Below are 12,956 nucleotides of genomic sequence, written 5' to 3'. Positions count from 1 at the left end.
GTTTCCTTGCACAACCTGAATAGCAAAAGGTCCTTTCCATAGGAAATCGAATTTTCCATGTTTTCCTTCATCTTCCCTTTTGGAATCCCATTTCAGTACTTTGTCTCCTATGAAAAAATCCTCTGCTTTTGTCCTTTTGTCAAAAATATTCTTCAGTTTCTATTGTAGGATCTGAGATTTGTGATACACTTCTTCTCTAGTATGTTGTAAGTGAATTGTTTGATTGATTCTTCTCTGAATATCATTGGGTTCTGCCTGTATTTCTTGCAGCAATTTTATCACAGGGATTCCTAAAGATGAAGGAAACACAACCTCCATGCCATAAACCAACTCATAGGGGCTTGTTCCAATAGATCTCTTTGTGGTCAACTTGTCTGCCCATAGTGCATTAATAAGCTTTTTGTGCCAATTTTTCTTGTTTTCCTCCAATACTTTCTTTATGATATTGATTAAGCTTTTGTTGGATGACTCAGCTAGACCATTACCTTGAGGGTAATAGGCTGTGGAGTGGCCTAAGGTAATGTGGTATTTGTGGCAAAAATTGATCATTCTTTTAGATTTAAAGGCAGCAGCATTGTCAGTTATGATCTTCTCTGGACATCCAAATCTAGATAGGATATTGGTTTTTAAAAATTGCATGATGATTGAGTCATTGGCTTGTCTACAAGGGATGGCTTCTATCCACTTGGTAAAGTAATCTGTGGCAGTCAAAATCCACTTATGCTGGCCAGAAGAGGGAGGGTGAATCTCCCCAATGAAATCTAAACCCCATTGTTGAAATGGTCTCTCAGTAGAAATGGGTTTTAGGGGTAAAGGTAACAGTTTTCTCTTGTCTTCAAAGATTTGATATTTATGGCAAGAAACTACAAATTTCTTTGCATCAGCAAATAGGGAGGGCCAATAAAAACCAGCTCTTAAGATTTTATCAGCTGTTGATTTCCAATACAATGTCCACCATAGTCCCCTGCATGAAATTCTTTCAGCACTTTGTCAGTTTCATCCTTTGCTAAGCAATTCAGTAAAATCCCTTCATGGTTTTTCCAAAACAAAACATTGTCTATAATATAAAATCTTGAAGCTTTCATTTTCAAGAATCTCTTTTTAGTTCTGGATAACCCTGGAGGAGCTTGCAGGTTTAACAATACATAAATTATATCAGCATACCAAGGTGATTGTAAGAAGGCTTGATTGATCTATGGAGTAGCCATCTCCTGTTCGTTATCTAGTTCATTAATGTCAAGGGCTTGAAAATTGGTTTCAGTCATCAATTTGGCTAGTCCTTGTCCTTTTATTATCTTTGTTGGTTTGATTTCAATGTCATATTCCAAGATGTTAGCTATCCATTTGTCTCTTTTGCCTTCAATTTCTTCTTGAGTTAGAATGTCTTTGACCACGGCATTTGGGACATAAGCTATTACATGAGAGTACAAGATACAAACTCTGAAATCCTTGATAGCATTTACAAGGGCATAAGCTTGTTTCTCCATGATTTGATATTTGAGTGGCGCATCTGTGAGTGCTTTGCTAAAGAAAGCAATGGGCTTCTCACATCCTTGGTCATCTTTTTGTAATAGGACAGCAGCAATAATATGCTCAGATGCAAAGGAAAAGATTATGAAGTCTCTATCAAACTTTGGACTTGTGAGGACTGGTGTTTTAGTTAAAGCTATTTTGATATCTTCAAAGGCTTGTTTAGCTTGTATTGTCCATTTGACTTTGGATTCTTTCTTCAGCATGTTATTCAACAATCTTATTAGTTTAGCCAAGTTGGGAATGAATCTTCTCAAAAATTGATCTTTCCTAGAAAAGCCTGCAATTCTTTGATATTTCTTGGGTGAGGCACTTGGAGAATAGCTTGTATTCTGTCCGAGTCAATTCTAATGCCATCTTTTGAGATTATGTGACCTAAGAGTTTGCCTTCTTCGAGGCCAAACAATGATTTCTTTGGGTTAACTGATATGCCATATTTTCTGCAAATTAGGAACACTTGTCTGAGATGTTCTAAATGTTCTTGATCCGATTTGGGAAAAGCAGTGAGGTCATCAAGATATATGACTAAAAAATCATGGATCTCTTTTGCAAATGCTATGTCCATTGCTCGCTGAAATGTTGCCCCTGCATTTTTGAGTCCAAAAGGCATTTTTACATATTTGAAGGTTCCCCAAGGTGTTGTAAACGCAGTTTTATCTTGATCATCCGGGTGAACTAAGATCTGGTTAAATCCTGAGAAACCATATAATAGTGAAATCCTAGAAGCTCCCACTACCCTTTGTAAAATGTGATCCATCTTAGACAAGGGGTAATGGCCTTTGAGAGAAACTTTATTCAGATTTCTTAAGTCAACACACAGTCTTATCTCTCTCATTTTCTTCCTAGTGAGCACTAGATTTGAAATCCATTCTGAGAATCTAATAGGTGCAATTATTCCATCTTGGTACACTATTTTGACTTCATTTTCAATGAGAGGAAGGAGGACAGGATTCACCCTTCTAAGTTTTTGTTTAAAAGGCTTTTGATTTTCTTTTAAAGGTATGTGTGTTGGATGACTGAAGTATCATATGACTTGATGTCCTCATAGCTCCATGCAAAGACATCTTGAAATTCTTTAAACAACTCAATGTATTTCAGTTTTTGGTCTGGAGGCAAGGCTTTGGACATTTTTACCATCTTAGGATTTTGCGCAGTTCCAATATTACAGTCCTCAATTTTTGCGTTCAAGGGCTGCATTTTTGGCTTTCTTGGTATATCATTTGAATCAAAAATATCTTCAAAAGGAGTCAAGCCTGTGGGCAAAAAATTATCCTTTAACTCAATTACTTTAGACTCTCCCTCAACAATTTCATCAAGGTCCATCTGCTTCAGCTCTTGTAAATTTTTGCTGGTAAAATTTGTTGGATGCAAAATTTGATTTGTTGTTTCAGCTGATGTATGTTTTTCAATTTTGTCTATTTGTTGTTCTTCACAAATGGTACTTGTGTCTATGTTTTCACTTGAGAATTCCTCTTTCAAAGTCAAGAAATTACTAATTTGTGTGTCATCTTCAAACACCTGCCAATTTTTAATATTGTCTGGAACAACAAATCTGTGTTTAATTTCAGTAGTGAAGTGGTGGTTAGGCTCAAATGGCAGCTTACAAGTGCTGGAAAATGTTGCCAAACTGTGAGCATGTAAATTGTGGTTTTCTCGGAATTTTGGTTAGCTGAGACTCTAGAAAGCTATTGAGTATTTCCATTACTGCCCTCTATAAGCTCTTAGCCTGAGATCATTTGTAACAAAGTTTCCCTTTATCTGTTGGATAATCAAATCAGAGTCCCCTAGAATTGAAATATTAGTTGCCCCTAGACTTCTAATCAGTTTGAGTCCCAACGAAAGGGCCTCATATTCGGCCATATTGTTTGTACATCTAAAATTCAGTCTATATGCATGTCCTTCAGCATGATCATTCTACATGTTGTGTATCCAAATCCCTACCCCTGCTCCTAATTTATTCACTGATCCATCAAAATCTAAATACCATAAGATTTCTTGATTATAACTATCATCAGGAGTCTTGGAAACTGTCTTAATGGGTAGATTTGGATTTTGTAACTCATATGGCATGCCTTGTTTGTTTGTTGCATCAATCACTTCAACAATTTTTTGATCTTGAGCAGTAGATTCTTCATTTACGTTTCTTGTTGGTGCTGATTCTAGAAGCTTGTGATCAGTTTTGGGACATATTTTAGCATTGTATAAGATGAATGAATCCATATCCGAATTGATGGAATAAATGGGAAAGTTTTGGGGTTTTTCTTGACTGCTGATCACATATTTCATCATTGTTTCCCGATATAATCTCTTTGGCTGACCAAAGACTGAAATGGTGGCATAGGACATGTCTAGCTGCAAAGATCCTTGGAGCTTTGCACCCCAAGATCTGGAAAAAAGCATTCCATACTTTGGTGGGATATCAGCTACCACTACATCCATTAAAATAGTCTTAGCAGGGTATTGCACTAGAGATACACACAAATCCTTGATTAGGCCTGGACCCCTAACCTGGCTGGAATAAATGAAAACAAGTCTTTGTATGGCCTTGTGATATCTAGGTCCAATCTTTCCATCACAGAATTAGGCATTAGGTTATGGGAAGCTCCCGAATCAAACATTGCATTATGCAGCACTTTGTCATGAATGTTTAAGACTTACATAGAATGGAGGGACTCCTCCATCTACCGTTTTACCATTTATCTCAGGCCCAAAAATTAGTTCTGGTTGGTCATCTAAAACATTGACTGCATCTCTATTCTCTGATATTTGAAGTGACCTGCTATTTTTTTCTTTGTAAACCTCATGTTTAGCCAATTCGGACAGTGGAATGACTATTTTCAACTTGCCTATTTCTGTTTCTAGGTTGAAAGGTTTTTCCACTTGAATTTTTGTGTTCCGGGCAGCAAGGTTTTCCTTTTTTGCTGTGTTTTCAGAGGTTTTTTCTTCATCAGGAGTGTTGTTATGAACTAAATCTGCTTTGAGGTTATTTTCAGGAGAGTTGTTTACATTCTTTTTTGGAGGAAAGGAGGTGGATGGCTGATCACTTGATGGTTGCAAGTTTGATATGTCCTAAACCGTGGGTTCTTTTGGGTTGAGGTCTGTTTTAGCAGGGAGTTATGTCAGGGAAGTTTTATCCTTTGCTTTTTTAGGCTGTTTGGTATCTTTCAGCTTGCTGGGTTCAAGAACATCTATCGTTCTGCTTCTCAATTTGTATTTTTATGAACTTCATAGACAGCTGCATCATATCCCTCTTTGAAATCAAATGATTCTCCCAATTTGGTTTGAAATTGGTTGAAACAATGAGCTTCTTCGTCATCTTGTGTTAAAAAGATTTGTTGTTCACTGTTTAGTCCCATTAGGTTGATTTGAGTATCCTCTGTTGGCTCACTAGAGGTTGAAGCTTCAGCGTAATTCTCTTGAAACAAAGGTCTGATATTCTGATCAGGGTCAGCCTTCCCGGTGTTAGGATTTTGATTTTTTCTAAAGTTGGGATTTATAGTGGTGTTATTTGATTGACCTTCCCAAGAAGATTTCCTTTCAATGGTTTCCACTCTATCACCCAATCTATCCATTCCTTTGATAATTGCATATAGTTTTGCTCAAACGCAGAAGGCTCTTCTTTGAAGGGAGTCCTTCTTTTAACTCTAGCTCAAGCTCTTTTAGAGATCAGATTGGCCTCTGCACTAACAGCTTTGCTTTTCATGTCTTCTAAGCTTGGAGGATCTCTTTCCCTTAGTTGATATGCCATGTTAGAATCAAATCCATCAGGGAATTTGATCAAGGCTAAGTCAGGTGGAGGTCTAAGGTTTTGAGGGATAGCATCGTACAAGTTATTGAATCTAGCACAATAATCTTGGACAGTTTCTTGTGGGCCTCTTTTTAAACTCTCATATTCTGATAGGATATGCAATGGGTCCTTCTTCTTTTCCCATCTGTTCAAAAAAGGTTTAATAAAGGGCATCTGGATCAGCAATTGTGTTTGCAGCAAGTGCCCTAAACCAAGTCCTTACATCACCGGTTAAGCTTTGAACACAAATTTTCATCCTGACATCATTGTCATCAATCTCATAATTCTCAAAATAGTCCATCATTTTCTTAGTATGTTGTTGGGCTGTATAGGAGCCAGTACCATCAAAATATGTAATTTTGCTTTGATAATCTTGAGACATAGCCCCTTGATTTGCCGGTAATTGCAGAGGAGCATATCGGTTTGCCATATTTACAGGTATAAATGGGACAGCTGGAAGCACAGGGATAACAACTGAGATAAACGGAGTGGATGGAGGAGTGGAAAAGGTGCTTTGAAGTGATGATGGTGAACTAGAAGAAGCTGTAGCAGCAGTAGAAAGGACTGTTGCTTTTCCAGGAGGTGATTGGGTAAGGTTTTGCTGAAGTATATCAAGATTTAAATTGCAAAATTTTCTAGACTTTCTTGTCTTCTAAGGGTCTTCGAGATCAAGTTAGGATTTTCAAAAACATCTAGAGGATTAGAATTTGGATTTGATCTAGTGTAACGAGTTTTCTTCTTTGGAGCCAACTTCTAAATCTGTTTTTGGTATTTTCTGGAAATATTTGAAGAATGATGCTTTTGACATTATCTTTCTAGGAAAATATAAATTGTAAGAGCCTTGAATTTTCCTGAAGATTTTTTCAAAATAATAGGAAACTGATCAAATTTTGAGACAGCTGTTTAAAGACTAAAGCTACACTGGAGGTAGACTGAAGCAACTTTTATTTACTCCTGTAATTGCATAGCAAAGACAGTTTCAAAGGCTACCTGGCTGACTTTAGGCTCCATCTGTAGCTTTAGAAAATAGACAGCAGTAACACACACAATCATTCAGTTCCCCAGCGGAGTCGCCACAACCTACAACAAAAATTCTCCTCACAGAAGTGCTAAGAGTCTCCTATTTACAGAAAACATGAACGCCTTCTCCATTCCCCAAATTGTTATTTATAATTTATAAAAATCTCCAAAAAGGATAGTTGTTGAAGAGCAATCTTAATCCATCGTCTTAGAATTGGAAAAATCCCTTTTCTTACTCTATTGTTCCAATCTAATTGCTCCAAGGCTCGTGGCCTCATCTCCTAGAAATAAACTCTCTGCCAAAACCAATCAAAATGAACATTAAAATCAATTAAATTTGAACATAAAAACAAACTGTCAAAATAAATTCCCAAACTAAAATCAAAACTAATAAATTCCATAAAATAAGATACATGCTTCTATTGCTCCATGTAGATATTTTTTTGGCAAAATATGATAATCTTGAATGAGTTTTCAATAGCAAAAAGTTTTGAACGAATGAAAATTGTCCAAAAAAAAAAAAAATCATTTTTGTTGCAAATTCATGTCTCTATCCTCTACTAAATATTTAGAGTATTTAATGACCCAATTAGGTCAAATAACCACTTCTAGATCTTTCTTCTCAGAAATATCTTTCCAATGAGCCCTCATTTTCTCAATTTCGTTGAGTAGAACTCAAAATAAAACCATCCAAATTCTAAATTCAAAAAATATCAATTTACTAGAAAAACACAATATTATGCAATTTATTAAAGTTTTTGTTAAAAAGAAAATTGTATTTGTTTTAATCTTAATAAATTTAAAACTTAAAAAATAAAAGAATCTTTAGTTGAATCAAATTATGTTTAAAATAAAATAAAACAAAGTATAATAAAATTTAAAACAAAATAAATAAAAACCATTTTTAAATGAACTAAAACTAAAATATATTAAAATCCAAATAAGAAAAGAGGAAGGGGTTGTGTTATATATAATACAGGATGTGAGGTGAGTGGAAGAGTATAGAAGAGTTAATGTGGCCGAGGAGTGTGTGGAGGGCCGTGAGTGGAGTGTGGGCCCTCCCGTCCAATTTACCCATTGTCCTTCGTGTTCCTCCCCTTCAACTATTCTTCTATTAAATGCAATGGAATGTCACCGGAGTTCATCCGCACGCGATTTTGTTTGTCATCCAAATGAAATACACCTTTGAGGTGATGTCATATTTTTTTATTATTTAATTTTATATATTTATAAAATTATATAATAAATATCATTTGTGTTTTTTTTAGGAGTTGTCTTTAAAAAGATTTTTTGGAAGTTTTTCTGGTGGGTTTTTCCGCTCAAAATCCGGTAGCAATTTATTGAAATCGCAAGTTTGATAGCTAATTTATGCACAATCAAAGCATCCTAGGGGGGTTTTTCAGGGTGTTGAATACAAATATGCAGTTAAAAAACCATTTTAAATAATACAAATCAAGATTTAACCTCAATTTTTCCTGCCGGATTCCGTCACCGGAATCTCCAAAAAGTCGCACTAAAGACAACTCCTTTTTTTATACAAAGGTTTTCAGTTATATTTTTATATTATTGTGTTTACACACTCACTCACACGATACTTGAATACGATGGTTTGTAATATAAATAAAATAAATAATTAAGTTAACTAATACAAATTAATTAAATAATTAAAAATAATATTTACAAACTGATTAATTTAATTAACTAAATTATAATTAACTTAATTAATCAAAATTAACATATATTAACATATTAAAATTATTTTTATTTGTAAATTATAAAAATATAGTAAAATACATATTTTATGTTTAGGTAGAGAAATTTGACCAAACTTTGATCGAAGATATCTTCCAAACTATAAGTCAGAATGAAGCAAAACTTGAACAGTTGGAAAGATGGCAAAAAAAAACAATAAAATCGTTAAAATGAAAATATAAGGAAAGTGAAAATCTCACAAAAATAAAGCAATGAAAGCAATTCAAAGTATGAAATGAGCAAAATTCATACAGAGGGGAGGTATTGTGGCCACAACAATTGGTGGTATATGGGGACAAAACAGTTATCTTTGGTTTAAATAATAGGCTGAAATTTACCAAAGGTCAAAATAAATATTCTCTCGTATATTGCACCATTTCTAAGAGTCCCGCATAAGACATAATCAAAATAAGACAAGTTCTTAAAGTTTAAAGTACTCTATGTCAGTAAATCCAAATATAGGGAATAACTATTATTTTTAAATTCCTTCTCTTCAATTGGGCAACAAAGATAGCTAATAGGTTTTAAGGATTAGTATGCATCTATTAGTACCCATTGTAAATACATGCATATGTCCTTCGTGTTCCTCCCCTTCAACTATTCTTCTATTAAATGCAATGGAAAGTCACCGGAGTTCATCCCCACGCGATTTTGTTTGTCATCCAAATGAAATACACCTTTGAGGTGGTCATTTTTTTATTATTATTTAATTTTATATATTTATAATATTATATAATAAATATCATTTATTTACCATGTGTTTTTTTGATACAAAGGTTTTCAGTTATATTTTCCTATGTATAAATATGATGTGTATATGTATCCAGCTCAATATATTTCATATATGTATAATTCCAAGTGAGTTATTTAAAATATTTTTTTTGTTGCAAATGAGTTAATTATTCTTCTTGGTATTTTTCTAAAATTGGACTAATATTTAAACATTTACTAGGATATATTTCAATGATTTCTCTACGACAATCTAACATTGAGTTTATAGGAAATATGATTTGAAAAAAAAAATTGTAAAGAATTTTTTATACATTGTTCTTGAAAAAATTGCTCTAGCAAATGATTAGTGGAAAAATTTTCAGAAGATTCCATCTTTTCTACATAATTTGGATAGGAAATAAAATGATTAAATAGAGCTTCATCATTTTCTTCTTTAAAATTTATGGCTTGAACAATAGTTAAAAGAGGTTGAATAACTTCTTCTTTAGAGTCTATCTCTTCAAAGAATGATATTTGCTCCAACTAATTTAGAGATTTGGAAAGGGGATAGAGTGTAACTTTGATGCAAGAGCATCCAAACTTAGCCAACAATGTGATTGTATGTTCACATTTTTTGGCTAACATGAGATGAATTTCATCGACCTAAGTGGTCAAAATCAGTGTTAGTAGAGAGGGTTGGATCTCTCAAAAATTATATTTACTCCAATTATTGTAATAATTAGAATATTGTATTATGTTTAGAATATGAGATAAGTTGTTAGTATAGGTGTGTATCAAAGCTTGAGAATAGGGATTTAATGGTTGAGTTGATAAAAAATAGAGATTGAGTTGTCAATGCAGTTAGGATAGGATTTGATTCATAAAAGAGGAAAGAATGTAATGACAAAGAAATTAGATGATCGAGAATAGAGTGAGTAAGCGAGAGTTTTGAGTGACAGAGATAGGGTTTGAGATTGAACAGAGGTCAAACAAACTATTGTAATCGAGCCAAGAGGGCCAAGACTCTGTAATTTCCATTTTGTTGAATAATTGATTGAAGTGTGGTGTGACGCACTGTCTTGGTGCATAAATTCTCTTATGACTGTGTATCGTCATTTTGGACCCTAATCGTGTATTTTTCTCTGTTCATACATTTTATTGAATATCACAGTTGATTAATATTAATGATTAATATTGAGCTTAAGCGTTAAACTTTCCTTAAGCATCTTTATTAAAATTGTGAATTAAGCACGTGGTAGTATTTGATAAGTGGGAAGTGATATCTCGCGTGCCCTAAAGGTGGTAAGTGGTATTCCTAAATTTCACACAATCAGCCTAAGTGGGTGACACATAGCACGAGAAAACTACTTTTCTCACACACTCTCGACCTGATATCAGACGTGCAAGAATCTGTGTGAGATTGCACGACAATCATTCAATTGGACACGTCACATCGACGGTGGAGATCATCTGAGTTAGTTGGTGAGTGGATGACGCGATATCCATTGGATCTAAAGAAGTGAGATCAACGATGCAAATTGAAGCACTTAATAAAAGGAGAAGTCAATGAGGGACCGACAGTGATTGGTCAAATAAGGGGTACCCTCAAGGGGAAAATCCACGTACATAATCTGTTTGTTCACAACTGATTGGCTCTAAAGCTAACCAGTAGTCGAATTATAGACTACCACCTCATTTTCATCAACCTCCTACATCATTTTGGTATTGGAGCCTAGAGATTAAGTTTTGCTATAGTAAACATGCCACCGAGGAGAGGAGAAGGCATAGGTTGGGGGAGACCTGTAGCAAATGCAGTTCTGCTAGATGAGATCCGAAATCTGCGTACAAGGATGGAGACAATGGAGACTGCTAAGAGGAGAGCACCTGTTGAAGGAGATGTCAATGTTGCAGAAGAATTTTCTGAGGAAGAAGAAGAGGACGAAAGTGAAGTTGCCAAAGTTCTCAATATATTGGCAAAATAAAGTGGAAGACCAAAGGTGGAAATACCTTTGTATGACGGGAATATCAATGTAGAAGAATTGATGGACTAGATCAGTTCATTAGACAAGTATTTTGACTATGAGGAGGTTGATGATAAAAAGAAGTTGAAAGTTGTAGTTACCAGATTGAAGGGTCATATAGCTATCTAGTGGGATGAATTACAAACATCCAGGGAGAAAGAAAGGGAAAGCCCAAGATCAAACAATGGGATAAAATGGTAAGTAGATCGAAATCCAAATTTATGCCAAAATATTATGAGTTAAATCTTTTCAGACAGTTACAAAATTCGAGGAAAAAAGGAATGACTGTCAAAGAATACACATAAGATTTTTATAAGCTTAGCATTAGAGTAGGACTTGCAGAGGATGATGTAGAAAAGGTAGCTAGATACATAAATGGGTTGAGATATGACATACAGGATGAAATCATCTTGCTGAGTCTGAAGACAATTGAAGATGCCTATCAAGAAGCTTTGAAGGCAGAAGAGAAGATCTTGAGGAAGAAAAATCAGAGGAATAAAGGGAAAATTTCAACAAGAGGTAGAGTAACTACCAGATCAAGATTTCAGCACCCTCAAGGTGAAGCAGGAGGTTTAAGTAGTAGACCACCACAGAGAGGAGAACTTAGTAGAGGAATATTTACACCCAGAGGAAGAGGGCGAGGAAGAGAAGTTCAGTGTTACACATGTGGAGAATAGGAACATGGATCATGGGACTGTCCTCATAATAAAGTAACAAATCAAAGGAATGTGAATGTGGTTGAGGCATGGGAAGAAAAACCTCAAAATGTAAACAAGGAAGAATCACCTGAAATAGGAGAATCCTTGTTGTTGAAAAGGGTATTGCTTAAGGTAGAGAAAGAGATAGGAGAACCAACTGAGAGAAAAAGTTTATTCAGAACTACATGAAAGTCCAAAGGAAAATGCTTTAAAGTGATAATTGATAGTGGAAGCACTGATGACCTTATTTCTATAGAAATGGTGGACAAGTTAGGACTAGTGAAAACAGTACACCCTACTCCTTACAAAGTATCATGGTTGCAAAAAGGACATCAACTTATTGTGACAGGACAATGTAAGGTAGAGATACATATTGGTACTTATAAGGATGTGGTATTGTGTGATGTAATGCCAATGGATGTATGCCATGTGTTTCTGGGAAGACCTTGGCAGCTTGATCGAAAAGATATTCATGATGGGAGAAGAAATACTTACACTCTGGAGAAGGATGGAAATAAACACACACTACTTCCATTGAAGGATGAAGCAGGCAAAGAATCGCATGGAAACAATGTTATGCTGATGAGTGGGAAAGAATTGCTGCAAGAAGTCAAGAAGGATGAACAAATGCATTTTGCTGTCATAAGGAGACCTAAGGTAATTTTAACTTCCACAAATTTAGATGATTTATCCGAAGAAATCAAAACTTTGTTGAATGATTTTGTTGATATTATTGTGGATGAGTTGCCAAATGAATTACCACCCATTAAGAGTCTTAGTCATCATATTGATCTAATACCTGGATCAAGTTTTCCAAACAAAGCAGCATACAAGCTAACTCCTCAAGAAAATGCAGAAGTTGGAAGACAAGTACAAGAACTGATGGATAAGGGATTAATTAGAGAGAGTCTTAGTCCATATGCTGTACCAACAGTACTCAGTCCAAAGAAAGGTGGTGAATGGCGTATGTTTACAAATTCCAGAGCCATAAACAAGATTACTATCAGGTATAGATTTCATTTACCATGCATGGATGATTTGATGGATTGTTCAAGTGGGTCAAAGTATTTTTCCAAGATATATCTGAAGAGTGGATATCATCAAATAAGGATTAGAGAAGGAGATGAATGGAGGACTTCATTTAGAACAAATAGTGGGTTGTATGAATGGTTAGTGATCAATTTTGGACTCACTAATGCACCTAGCACATTCATGAGATTAATGAATGAAGTCTTGAAGGAATATGAAGGCAAGTTTGTCATTGTTTATCTTGATGATATTCTAGTTTTCAGTAGAAGCAAAGGAGAACATCTGGAACATCTTAAGTTGGTTTTAAGAACTCCGCAGAAAGAGAAACTGTTGATAAATCTGAAGAAATGTAGTTCCATGAAAGAAGAATTAATCTATTTGGGATTTTTAGTTTCTAAAGAAGGTTTG

Source organism: Pinus tabuliformis, chromosome 2_2 (assembly GCF_031772625.1).
Source record: "Pinus tabuliformis cultivar Carrire ecotype Pingquan chromosome 2_2, CPIR1, whole genome shotgun sequence".
In the NCBI taxonomy this organism is placed as follows: domain Eukaryota; kingdom Viridiplantae; phylum Streptophyta; class Pinopsida; order Pinales; family Pinaceae; genus Pinus; species Pinus tabuliformis.
The sequence above is the reverse complement of the archived record's forward strand: the minus strand, read 5'-3'. Positions refer to the sequence as shown.